Below are 11,734 nucleotides of genomic sequence, written 5' to 3'. Positions count from 1 at the left end.
GAAAACAGAGCGCAAGAAAATGTCTCAACTGCGCGCAGTTTTGCGTTAATAATACGAGCCGACGATGAGATAGATAGCACAATACAAAAAGGAGCATCATTGCCAACAATCAATCATTTCCGCCTTGCTCGCGAATTTTGCTGTCCTGCCAAAGCTGAGGCAACCTTCAACGCTTTTTACAGCATTGTTGCATCGCTTGCGTTTCAGCCACACTTTCCACGCTTTTCAGGTCGGCGAGAGTGGAAGATCAGGTGTCTCCATCATTATCTCTTTGCGAAACTTTTTCTCCATAGCTGTACGCCAGACCGTAATGCAAGCCTTATTTCTCGTAAGCCTTATATCATAGCCTTATATTATATTATTATAGGCAAGCCTTATTTCTCATAATGTACCTCTTAGCGAGTTTTTCATCTTGTTACGTTTACTGTGTGGCAGTGTTCCTGAATGTGCGTAGTTTCTGCTAGTTTGCGGCAAAAGACAAATTTAGGAAGTCTCATTTCCACCTTCGAGGCCTTTGTATAGCCCCAACGCACAAAACAAATCCCACTGTCTTTTACCAATTCTGAGGTTGTCCTTATTCATGTACTAAATTTTGGGCCTCATTTTTTTCCTGAAATTTCATTCCTACTTTGGAACAAGTAGCTTTTTTCCAGAATAACTACCTTACTAACAACTCGAAATTTCTGATATCCGGTAGCCGTATTTTAATACGAGAGTCATTACTCATTGGAATCCACCCAAAAGCAGCAAAAAATCTACTCTAATTTGGGGGATAGCCCTAAACCTTTGACCAAAGCCGTTATTGTCGCATGCGCAGACGTTTGCCCTTCATAATTCACTTGTCACCCGTTCGCGTACTTTATTCGGCTACAGAGCTTGCTTTTACTGTTACTTTTTTATTTCGCGCATCCTGCTGAAATGAAACTGAAAGCAGTTTGCTTGGAGGGGAACCTCGTATTGCGAAACTGGACATTCAAAACCTTTCTCTCTTCTTGCAATGAATACAGCACAGGTGTGATCAATACTATCTGCATCCGTCACCATCGTCCCACTATGGAAATACTTTCATAAAGGTATCGTCGCGGTGGCTCAGTGGTTATGGTGCTCGGCTGCTGACCCGAAAGACATGAGTTCGATGCCGGCCGCGGCGGTCGAAGTTCGATGGAGGTGAAATTCTAGAGGCCCGTGTGCTGTGCGATGTTAGCGCCCGTTAAACAACCCCAGGTGGTCGAAATTTACAGAGACCTTCTCTACGGCATCCCTCATAGTCTGAGCCACTTTGGGACTTTAAACCCCCATAAACCAAACTAAATGGAACTTTCATACAGGTGCTTCACTGAATAAAGGAGTTTGAAATAAATAATGCGAACTTGGGAACGGTAAGAAAACATTTAGGTAAATAGATTACAAATATGTGCGCTCAGTTTTGCAAGGTCTCTATTGTTCAACTATGTAATAACAAATCCACACTGTGGCACAAAACCGCGAAAAACTGAGACAGGGCATTGAACTGACACATACGAGCACTAACTAGCAACGAATGTATTTATTGCGTAAGAGTATAAATACACGTGGCGAAAGCGCGTCCACAAGCAACACAATGGCATCGCCAAACAAAAAAAGCACCAAGGGATGGGAAGTATGAAATAAGATAGGTCACTTCGTGTCAATAGAGAGAAACTGAAGCTTTTCTGACGCACGATGATGCCTCGCGTTTGATAATAGATGTTTGAAATATTTCCCTCGTCCGTGAACTGCAGCGAATAAAGGGGAACACCCTTCGCAGGCTGTACAGTGGCGCGCCTGGTTGCTGCTGAGGACAGCGACATCCAGAGACGAAGCATGTTTTCTGAGGCGATCAAGGTTTAAGTGTCCGTCGAACTAACTTGAGGTCCTACACGAGAACGGCGCCTCTTAACCGACCTGTGTGAGAATGACAACAGAACGCTTTTTATGTCCATTTAGCGGCACACCTACATGCGAGGCATTGAACAGTTGCCCATCTGCACAAGCGCTCCAGCTTGTATGGAAGTGAAGAGATAACACCGACATCAGCCGTGCGAGCTACGCCTTTCAGCTTCTAAGATACTTGATGAACATATGGCACAACTGTAAGGTTTCGCTTACGCTGTGCGCGACAACATGGTTGTATCCTGTGTTCACCAGCTAGCTTGTAAGATACCTTGTGAGCATAGAGTATAATAGGGATGATCCGCTTCTGCCTATGTTGCATTTCTCTATGGGCCACAGAGCTTTAGCACCCTCTTAGCTCTACAAAACTCAGCAAAAGTGCTACCGGAACGCCAGCCGACTTCGGACGTTCCATCTGTGCGTGAAGACTTGCCTGCACCTTGTGTTGGCAAGACCTGGTGATGGCATTCTTGAGTGCTCCTAAATCAGTATTTAATGTGGCATTAGACTGCGCGAACGTGAAGAGAAGAAAACTTTTAGGCGCTCGGGGCTCGCAGCGCCAGCATAAGTGATCGCTGCAAATGAGGACTACCATATCCAGAAAGCCTATATGTCCCTCATTTCGCAATTCCTTCGCCAGTCGGAAAGGAAAAGAACGAGCTTCTAAGACTGCGATCAGCTCATCCACTCAATGGCACGCGTCTCCTTGGTAATTGCTAACAAGTTTGAAAAAAAACAACAACCATGCAGCTAAAAGATTTGAACACGTCAAAGCCGTTCAGTGCTCCTCAAACCTGGTTGTCATAGTAGGCTAGGAAGATATAGCGGACCAGAATAGCAAAACAGGCGCCAACGCAAATTTCATCTTCCTAAATGTGAAACGAATTTTCGAACGTGACAGTTCTCGACATCCGGTAGTAGGAAAGTGTCCCAAGAAAGCTGCTCGTGACGATGCCGCATGAGTTCTAGAAACCCATGGCGGCAAAATCATCGACTGTATCTCCGAAGACTTGCCAAAGTTTCTCTTGAAGCAACTAGTGATAAAGATCATGGGCTTAGAAAAAACAAAAACGCAAGCGTCCGGGATGCTGTTTTGCACATGGTACTGAGGTATTTCCACTGCGCTTCTAACGAGAACGGGTTCTGCAAAGGCAAAATGGACAAGGACTGCTGAAGGAACTTGCCTAGGGCGCATTTCCACGTTCATCTTACTGAAACAATGACCCGAGACGGGCATCCGGGTATGTGAGTACTGACAGAAAAGATCTCAAGATCGAAGCCCTCATTATTCTTGATTGCTTTGGGCATCTCCTCCAGTCTCAAGCTCGCTGATGTCTTCATGGTCTCTTTCTTAATGCTCATAAGAGAAGCTTTGCGCAATGATCAGAATTTTTCTTCGACAGCTTCGCCAGCCTTCTGGGCGTATACACTCGCAGGGCGGAAAGCAAAACGTCCGTGTTTGTTTGAAACCAGAAGCTTAACACTAACGTGCAGGTGCGCCAGCAGTCTGTTCGATTGGACGTTATCGCGCTTTGCGCTCGAAATTTTCAGAACATCAACGTCACCCAAATACACTTCTCGATACTGACATCTGTTGCTCTGAACATGATGTTTTTTTTTGCCAGAAACAGCAGATACGAGGGGCGTTCAATAAAAATTTCCCCTGACTCACTTCTACTTACTGCAGGATGCATAAACTGCAAATGTATAATGACTTAAGTACCTATAGGACACGCGCCAATGTGCAACTCTATACTAATAACGGTCTTCCTTTCACAGGTGCTCAAGTGGTGTGAGGTGTGATAATGGATGCAGTGGAACACAGAGCAGTAATCAAGTTCCTGTACTTGAAAGGCCGCACTCCAAGGGAAACGTTCGATGAGACAAAACAGGTTTATGGGGAGGATTCCCCTTCATATGATGTAGTAGTGAACTGGCATCGTCCATTGAAATGTGGTCGGACTTTGGTGGAAACGGCTCCGATTGCAGGGCGACCTCACTCCGCTATAGATGAACACACCATCCAGCCAGTGGAGGCCGCCATTTTAAAAAATCGCCGCGTAACCGTTCGAGACCTAGCCCAAAATATTAAGATTAGTGTGGGGTCTGTGGAAAAAATTATTCAGATCCATCTTCACATGCGTAAGGTATCCGCTCGCTGGGTTCCCCGGCTGCTCACACCTTTCCGAAAGCAGGAGCGAATCGAATGCTCCCAGGCTCTTTTGACCATGTGCCATGGAAACCAGGAGGGCTTTTTCAACAGAATGATTGCACAGTATGAAAGCTGAGTCCATTACTAGGATCCGGAGACTAAAGTCCAGTCGGTGTAATCGAAGCACTTGGACTCACCGCCTCCAAAGAAGGCACGCGCCCAGCTCTAGGCGGGCAAGGTCATGCTCACAGTCTTTTGGGACCAGCACGGAGTAGTCTTGATGGATTTGCTAGCAAAATGTGCCACGATTACTGAAGCATACTATGCTTCACTGCGGAAAAAATTGCGGGAGGCCATCAAAAGCAAGAGACGTGGCATGCTCACCAAAGGTGTCCGCCTTCTGCAAGACAGTGCCTCAGTTCACAACTCACATTTTGCCCAGATGGAAGCACGCTGCTGCGGCTTTGAAATTGTACCACATCCCCCTTTTCACCCGACCTCGCACCATCAGTCTGCCAGCTCTTTCCAACAATGAAGTCATATTTGAAGGGCAAGCATTTTCCAGATGATGAGACTCTGATTTCTGAAGTCACAACATGGCTTTTGGAGCTACCTGTTGACTTCTACAAGCGAGGTTGCTAGAGTTGCATAAAAAAATGGGAGAAGTGTGTGTCCCTGGGTGGCACCTATGTAGAGAAAGACTAATAAATCTGCAAAGTTTCGTTGCTCTCCGTCCAAAGAAGTGGGTCAGGGGAAATCTTTATTGAACGACCCTCGTAAGTCTTGTCAAGCGAAATGGGTACAGAATCCTGCAGTACATTCAAGGCAGACGGCAGCATAACGTGAAGCAGTTGGCTCGAATGAGCAGCGCCGAGTTTTTTGGTCAGATTGAACAGATCGTTTCTCCGGAAGACCTGCTTGAGGTGTGAAGCAATTCGCACTTCTGAAGTGAGCCTGCGTTCTCGAGAGCCACGTGCGGAGTTTCCTCGGCAGGCTGAACAGAGACAGGTATGGAAAAGTAGGACCGGCTTCCAGGGCTCAAAGTGTCACGGCCGTCGTTCTATAGGCCTCTTTGTGCCTTCTGCACTGGACACAGGCCACCCATGGTAAGTTGGCAGTTGAATTACGATTATCCAAAACAGATGCCGGTCGGAGCTGCAAAAATGGCGGTGCATAAACGAAAAAAAATACCGACGATTACGTTACTTCCTAATGCGAAATTTGAGCGCAGCAAATAAGCTGTTTCACCTTTTCGATAGATTGAGGCAAAGAAATCGAGCAACACATGTATGCGCTATCACAGAATTTTTTTTTATATTTTTCACACGTATTCGCAATTTCGGCTCGGGCGGTGCACATATACAGATCCGCCGCCACCGATCTGGCTCTCTGATTGCCACCGCACAGGGGTTGCATTGGAGGAGGAGCGAAGAAAGGAATTAAGTTCGAGCCGGCGCTTTGACAACCGGAGACTCGCAGGAAGAGGGGGAAGGGGGGCGGCGTGTACACCCAGCGGCAAACGATGGGGGCAGAAGCGCGCGCAGCAAGCGGACAACACGATAAAGGGAGGAGGGAAGAGATAGCAGCGACTGACTGATGCCGCTGACGCCGATAGCGCTGCGGGGATGAAAGGGGGGCGGAGCTGGTTACGAGGCCGACGCCGACGACGACACGAAACCCAGGAACGGACGCCAAAGAGCTGCGCTCTAAAAAGTAAAGCCATGAAACACAGCGGTTATCTAAGGAAAGGGGAAGCCACGCCAGTCTGTACTTCGTGGTAAATATGACAAGCTATAAAGCATCTTTGACAGGTATGTAGTCGCACAGACAGAGCTGACGCGATAAAGAAGTTATTTTCAGCAGACATGCTGCTTTAAGTTCGATTAAATACGCAATGGTCTTATCTATACCACGCTGATTTTGTCGACTTTGGAAAAATCGCCACTAAGTGAGACAAAATGAGACGTTTTTTTTTTCACTGTAGTCAAGGGCTTTATGTTGGTGAGGAAACTGCCTCAGCTACGTACACAAAGTTCATTTTCATTTGGGCTTTTAAAAATCGCACGTACGCGACTCGTTCATTCGCCAGAACTCGACAGCACAGCCTAAGCGAAGTGCGGAGCTAGTTCCGGGTTGGCTCTTAAAAAAAAAAAATTACCCTTTCATGCGAGAGTCAAGATGAAAACAAAGAGTGGAAGCACGCTAAATTCAAAGTGCATGCCGTTTTTTCCAGGGCCTTTATCTTCGTAGGAATTGCTATTTTTGACAACAATTGACAACACAGAAAGCCTTAATAACTCTGTTATGAACAAGGCATTGTGGCACAGCCGTTAGTGACAAAGACAGTACACCAAACTCTATACTGGGATGCGGATCGCATAGCTCATTTCAGATCAACTCAGCTTGCGAAACGGGTGTCATTAGTTTCTCACGAATTCTTCCGGAAGCGTTACTTGAGACGTTCTTTCCAATGGAGATCGTCGATCACTTTTCGGAGGACAAAAGATTAAGTTTTGCGACTTTTTCCAATTTCGTAGCGCGCCTGCTCTAACTAACCAAATGTCGTTTAATTTTTCTTAGCTGTTCCGCAAAGCAGCATGCTTGGAAGAGTTGAAACCAGCTTCGCAAATATGAAAGTTTTGAAACGCGAAATTGAGAAATCAGGAAAACGATGTGGGATAGATACTATGCTATCATTGTACTCTGTGCGTTGGTTTCCACTGATAGTATCTTATTCAACAGCGATTTGTCAAAAAGTAATGACTGCCACTCTTAAACTCGCGAATTCATCTGTTTATTTCTTTGCTAGGTGAAAAATGCGTTTGGAGCTTCATTAGATTCTTCGCCCCATTTCACACTATTATCGATTAGCCGATATTTTATATGCTGCTTTTAATACTGCAGCCCCAACCTCCCGCGGTATCGATTATGAAACTATTTTCCCCTCAAAACTTGTCAGCTGCCTGAACTAGGATGAAACAAAATGTGACACTTCAAGGATAAGTCGTGGAGTTCCTTTTTCGCTTAGATGCTGTTAATGATAAAATTATATATTTTTTAGATAACATAGGCTTGAAAAAAGAAAATTATCTAGTGCTTGTCCCGTCTTTATTTCGGGTGCTAAGCGCTTTGCTCTCATTATGAATCCAACGAGAGGGCTGAGTCGGGCTGGTTGGTTCATGTTAAATGGTACGACGAAACACCGAAATAGTAGGTTACAAAGAAAGGAGTTCCAAAGTTTAAATAATAATGAAAAAAAATTTAGGCGCTGCTTGTAAGCTTTATGGAAGTGATTATATGTGTGTGACCGAGCGCGTTTTAGAGGGGTAACAGAAAGGTCTGTACGATTACCGGATGGTGCGTCCTTCAGAAATCTTCTTTATTCTTCCCTAGCTGTAGCGATTTTGGTAACATCTTTGAATAAATTGCCGACAATTACGTTACTTCCTAATGCGAAATTTGAGCGCAGCTCATCAGCTGTTTCAGCTTTTCGATAGAGTGAGGCAAAAAAATTCGAGCAAGACATGCATATACAACTACAGACAACTTATTTTTCACACATACGAGGTCTGTTAGAAAAGTATCCGACCTTTGGCCGTAGAAAAAAAACTTGCATAACTGGAGCGTTCCAAACCTAGTCAACTTCAAAGCAGTCTACTTGGGACTCCACACACTTCTCCCAGCGGTGCTGCCATTTTGAGAAGTATTCCGAAAAGGCCCCTTTCGGAATGGAGTTTAGCTCAGCTGTCTTTGCAGCCATAATGTTCTTCCTTGTCTGAAATCGCGCTCCTTTCAATGGCCTTTTGATTTTGGGAACCAGCCAGAAATAGCAGGGGCCATATCAGGAGAGTAAGGAGTGTGTTGAACTACAGGAGTCTGGTTTTTCGCCAAGAAAGTCTGAATCAAGTGCGAGGAATGTGCGGGAGCATTGTCGTGATGGATGCGCCACTTTCCTGTCGATCTGAACTCCGGTTTCTTGCACAGCACAGCATCATGTAGGCAACGGAGGACATCCCTGTAGTACTCTTTGGTCATTGTTTGACCCTGTGGAGTGCGTACTCGTGGTCTGCCACACAGAGGGTGCCAAAGAAAGCAGTCAGCATCACTTTCACATTGCTGCGCACTTGGCGGGCCTTCTGAAGTCTTGGTGACGTGGAATGCTTCCACTGTGACGACTGGGATCTGGTTTCCGGGTCGTACCTGTACACCCAAGACTCGTCACCAGTTATTACGATGTTGATTAAGTCGGGGTCACTGTTTGCGGTATCCAGCATGTCCTGTGAGACTTCAACACGAAGCTGCTTTTGCTCCACCGTGAGCAGCTTCGGCACGCATTTCGCCGCAACTCTCTCCATGGCCAAATCTTCGGTGATAATGGAATGTGCGGAAAAATTGCTCATGTCCACCTCTTCCTCAATTTCTTGGATAGTCACGCGATGGTCCCGAATCACCACAGCGTTCAGTTCGGCAATGACCTGGTCATTTCGGCATGTTGATGGCCGACCGGAGTGTGGCTCGCTCTCCACCGATGTGCGGCCATCTTTAAATCAATTGTACTACTGCTTAATCTGTGTGCTACTCATAGCATCTTCACCAAAAGCCGTCTGAATATTCCGAATGGTTTCCACTTGGCTGTCGCTCAGTTCATGGCAAAATTTGATGGAGTAGCGCTGCTCCTGTCACTCCGCCATTTTCCTTGCAATAAAAAACCGACGAGAGCACTGCGCACCGCCTCACTCAAATGCTGCTTCCCAGCGACTGACGCTATCGGCAGGCGGGAAAAAATTCGTGCATGCGCATGAAGGTTCAAGGTCACGTGATGCAAGCGCGCTTGTTTCATATCCATCAGGTGTTCGCAAAAAAAAAAATAAAGTCGGATACTTTTCTAACAGACCTCGTATTCCTTCTTCAAGAAACACTCTACTAACAGTTCTTGAATGTCATGAAGGAAGCTTTGTGGTCGGAGAAATAGATAAATATGTGCTCGACTTGCTGCACCAATGCCTGCTTTCAAAGGCGAGGTCTGTCCAGACTACAGACACACTCTCTCCCCTCACCCCTTACCCTAGCCCACTATCATCCCTCCTTCCCCACTCCGGCATACACCCTATGCCCAGAACCCCTCGCCTCTTCCCTCCACACACTTTCTCTCTTCCCGGCGGACCCTCCCCCGCGGGACCTAGAGAACCTCAAGACCTGGGAGGACTGGGAGACCCTGCTGCACTCGGAGGACCTGGCCGTGCAGACCATCGCCACCAGCCGGGCTGCCAGTGTTATGGACCTTAGGAACATAAACACTTGAGTGCAGTGGGGTCTTGCGGGAACCCTGGGGCGTGCCCAGAATTCCAAGCATTTCGCGAGGCAGCCGTGGGAGGCGTTTCGAGCGAGAGGAACGGGATGTTCGGCGGCCACCGCCACTGGGGTCCCATACTAGGGACCTCCACCTAGTGTTTGTAAGGATCGGTCCCTTGCGGGCTGATTCAAGCATACCTCCTGTCCTTTCTTAATAAATGTTTTCACCCCCACCACCACCACCACCTCTCGCACAAGTGGCAAGAAATTCTTGTTTATCTTTATATCAACACCACACCAACCCTGCCGCTCTGGCAGGTGGCAGTTAATGGTTGATCGCGAGAGTTCGTTCATCGTTGTCAGCGCTAACGCATAGAGCCCACATCTCTCTTTTCACCCAACGTACCTATAAGCGCGATTCAGGCATCCACTGACCCAGGGAGTCAGTTATGCGCACTTTCTTTCCTTAAAATAATCGGTGTGTAAAACGTTGTCAACGCCAACGCCAATGAACACAACGCCGAAGGCCTGTGGTTTCAGCGCCGCGTTTCTGACGCAACGTTTCAATGCCAACGCATGCCGCTCACATCTGTCACTACCGTCACATAGCTTAAAGCACGATTGAGGTGTCCACTATTCCAAGAGGGCACTTATGCGCCTTCTCTCTGGTTCAGGTGTCCACCGAGATGTGTGGGAGAGAAACTGCGCTATTTCCTTTCCTCAAAAACCAATTTACCAATTTTACCCTTTGCTTTCTAAGCTCCCGATCAATTGGTTTCGTAGCTTGAAGCACGGCTAAGGTGTCCACTGCTGGTTAGAACGGACAACGGCGACGGCGATGCCGACGCCGCGAAACGCAGAAACGGGCGCCAAAGAGCTGCGCTCTAAAAAAAGCCTGCGGCTTTTGACGGCAGCTTCATAGGCAGCGTTTCACACACTACAGTAAATAGCAGCTCGCAATTTAATGACACATATGCCATTCATATTTATTGATACAGTGAGGAAAGCTTCCTCCATTTTTTGTCCTTAATAATAACAAGTTATATCAGTCTTGCTGAGTTTACCAATGCTTTCCTACAGCAAAAGATGCGTTATACATAAATAGAAAACAGCGCTTCAAAGTTTTGCAGCCTGCCAACTGAAACCAGTGTAGTATCCACCAAAATGGACTCCGTGATCACTGTTTTCAGATGACTGACACTTTAGCCTAGACTCTGGGATCGCCGACTACAAAAGGAACTTCTCGACGCACGCAGTTTACTTGCAAATCAGCTGGTGATGACACCTGTGCATAAATTTTTGGCTTTCCCTAGCTTAAAAAAAAGTTTTGTTCAAATACGTGTTTGTATTTTGAGTGCTGTAATCTGTCGATACTAGACAAATACAATCAACCCTCAGTGTCCTTTTAATTTTAACATCACAAGCAACAAGAGCGAGAAGTTATCCTTCCTCTCATCTCTGTATACAATCTCGCTACACTGTATGTATGCACCTAAGCACTTAACTTTTATGCATAAGTGTTAAGCGCCTTGCTTGCGCTCCAACTACTGTGCCGTACGCACCTCGCATTTTCTTTGCTTTCACTTAACCTCTACTTTCTCTCTCTTTACAATTTTTTTTTGGAGGGCAATGCAGCCAACCTGCTGGGAAATGCTGTTGAGAAAAGTGACTGCCTTTCGTTTCCTTCTCTCGTTCTATCAGTCTCTGACAACTTCCCTTTTTTTTTGCTTTTAATCAAAGAGGAGAGTTCATGGCAAATGATGAAAGTATTCTCCCATGTTGAATGGGAATAGCGCCCGCAAACAACCAAAAGAAATAAAATGTTCAAAGCTCTCACAGATGTTTTGACAGAGGTCGGAACGTATTACACGTACAATCATTTTGCCTCCACGTGTGATCTTCTCGAGCGACTATTATTAACGAGAGACCTGTGGGGAGGCTTTGCTCATGCTTTGCTCATGCTGTGGGGAGGCTTTGCTCGTAGTCACCTCTTTCCGGATAGACAGCCTTTCGGCGCTTTCGTACCCTACCCTGCCTGCCATCAGTCACCCAGAGCAAAGAAACTGCTCTGTCGGCGTACAGCAGTTTCGGATACTCTGCCTATACAAAAGACCTTTCTCTGGTAGCATGCATTACAGAACGCTTTTCGTTCTGTGATTGCAGTTTATCCAAATAAGATGACTGCGGAACAACCTTGGTAATTAAACCATCGTGGTACCCATAACTAGCAAATAACCACTGCCGACGTTTACATTATGTGCGCTTATCAATGTCTCCAAAACAGAGATTGCGCATAATTTCCTTTTTTTTAGTATTCTATGAACACCTGTATATCTTAAAATTTTGTTATATTATGCTTACAATCCACGTTTCTGTATT

The sequence above is a fragment of the Amblyomma mixtum genome, chromosome 7 (assembly GCF_055824585.1).
Source record: "Amblyomma mixtum isolate Tamu chromosome 7, ASM5582458v1, whole genome shotgun sequence".
Taxonomy (NCBI): Eukaryota; Metazoa; Arthropoda; class Arachnida; order Ixodida; family Ixodidae; genus Amblyomma; species Amblyomma mixtum.
This window is presented reverse-complemented; position numbering follows the sequence as displayed.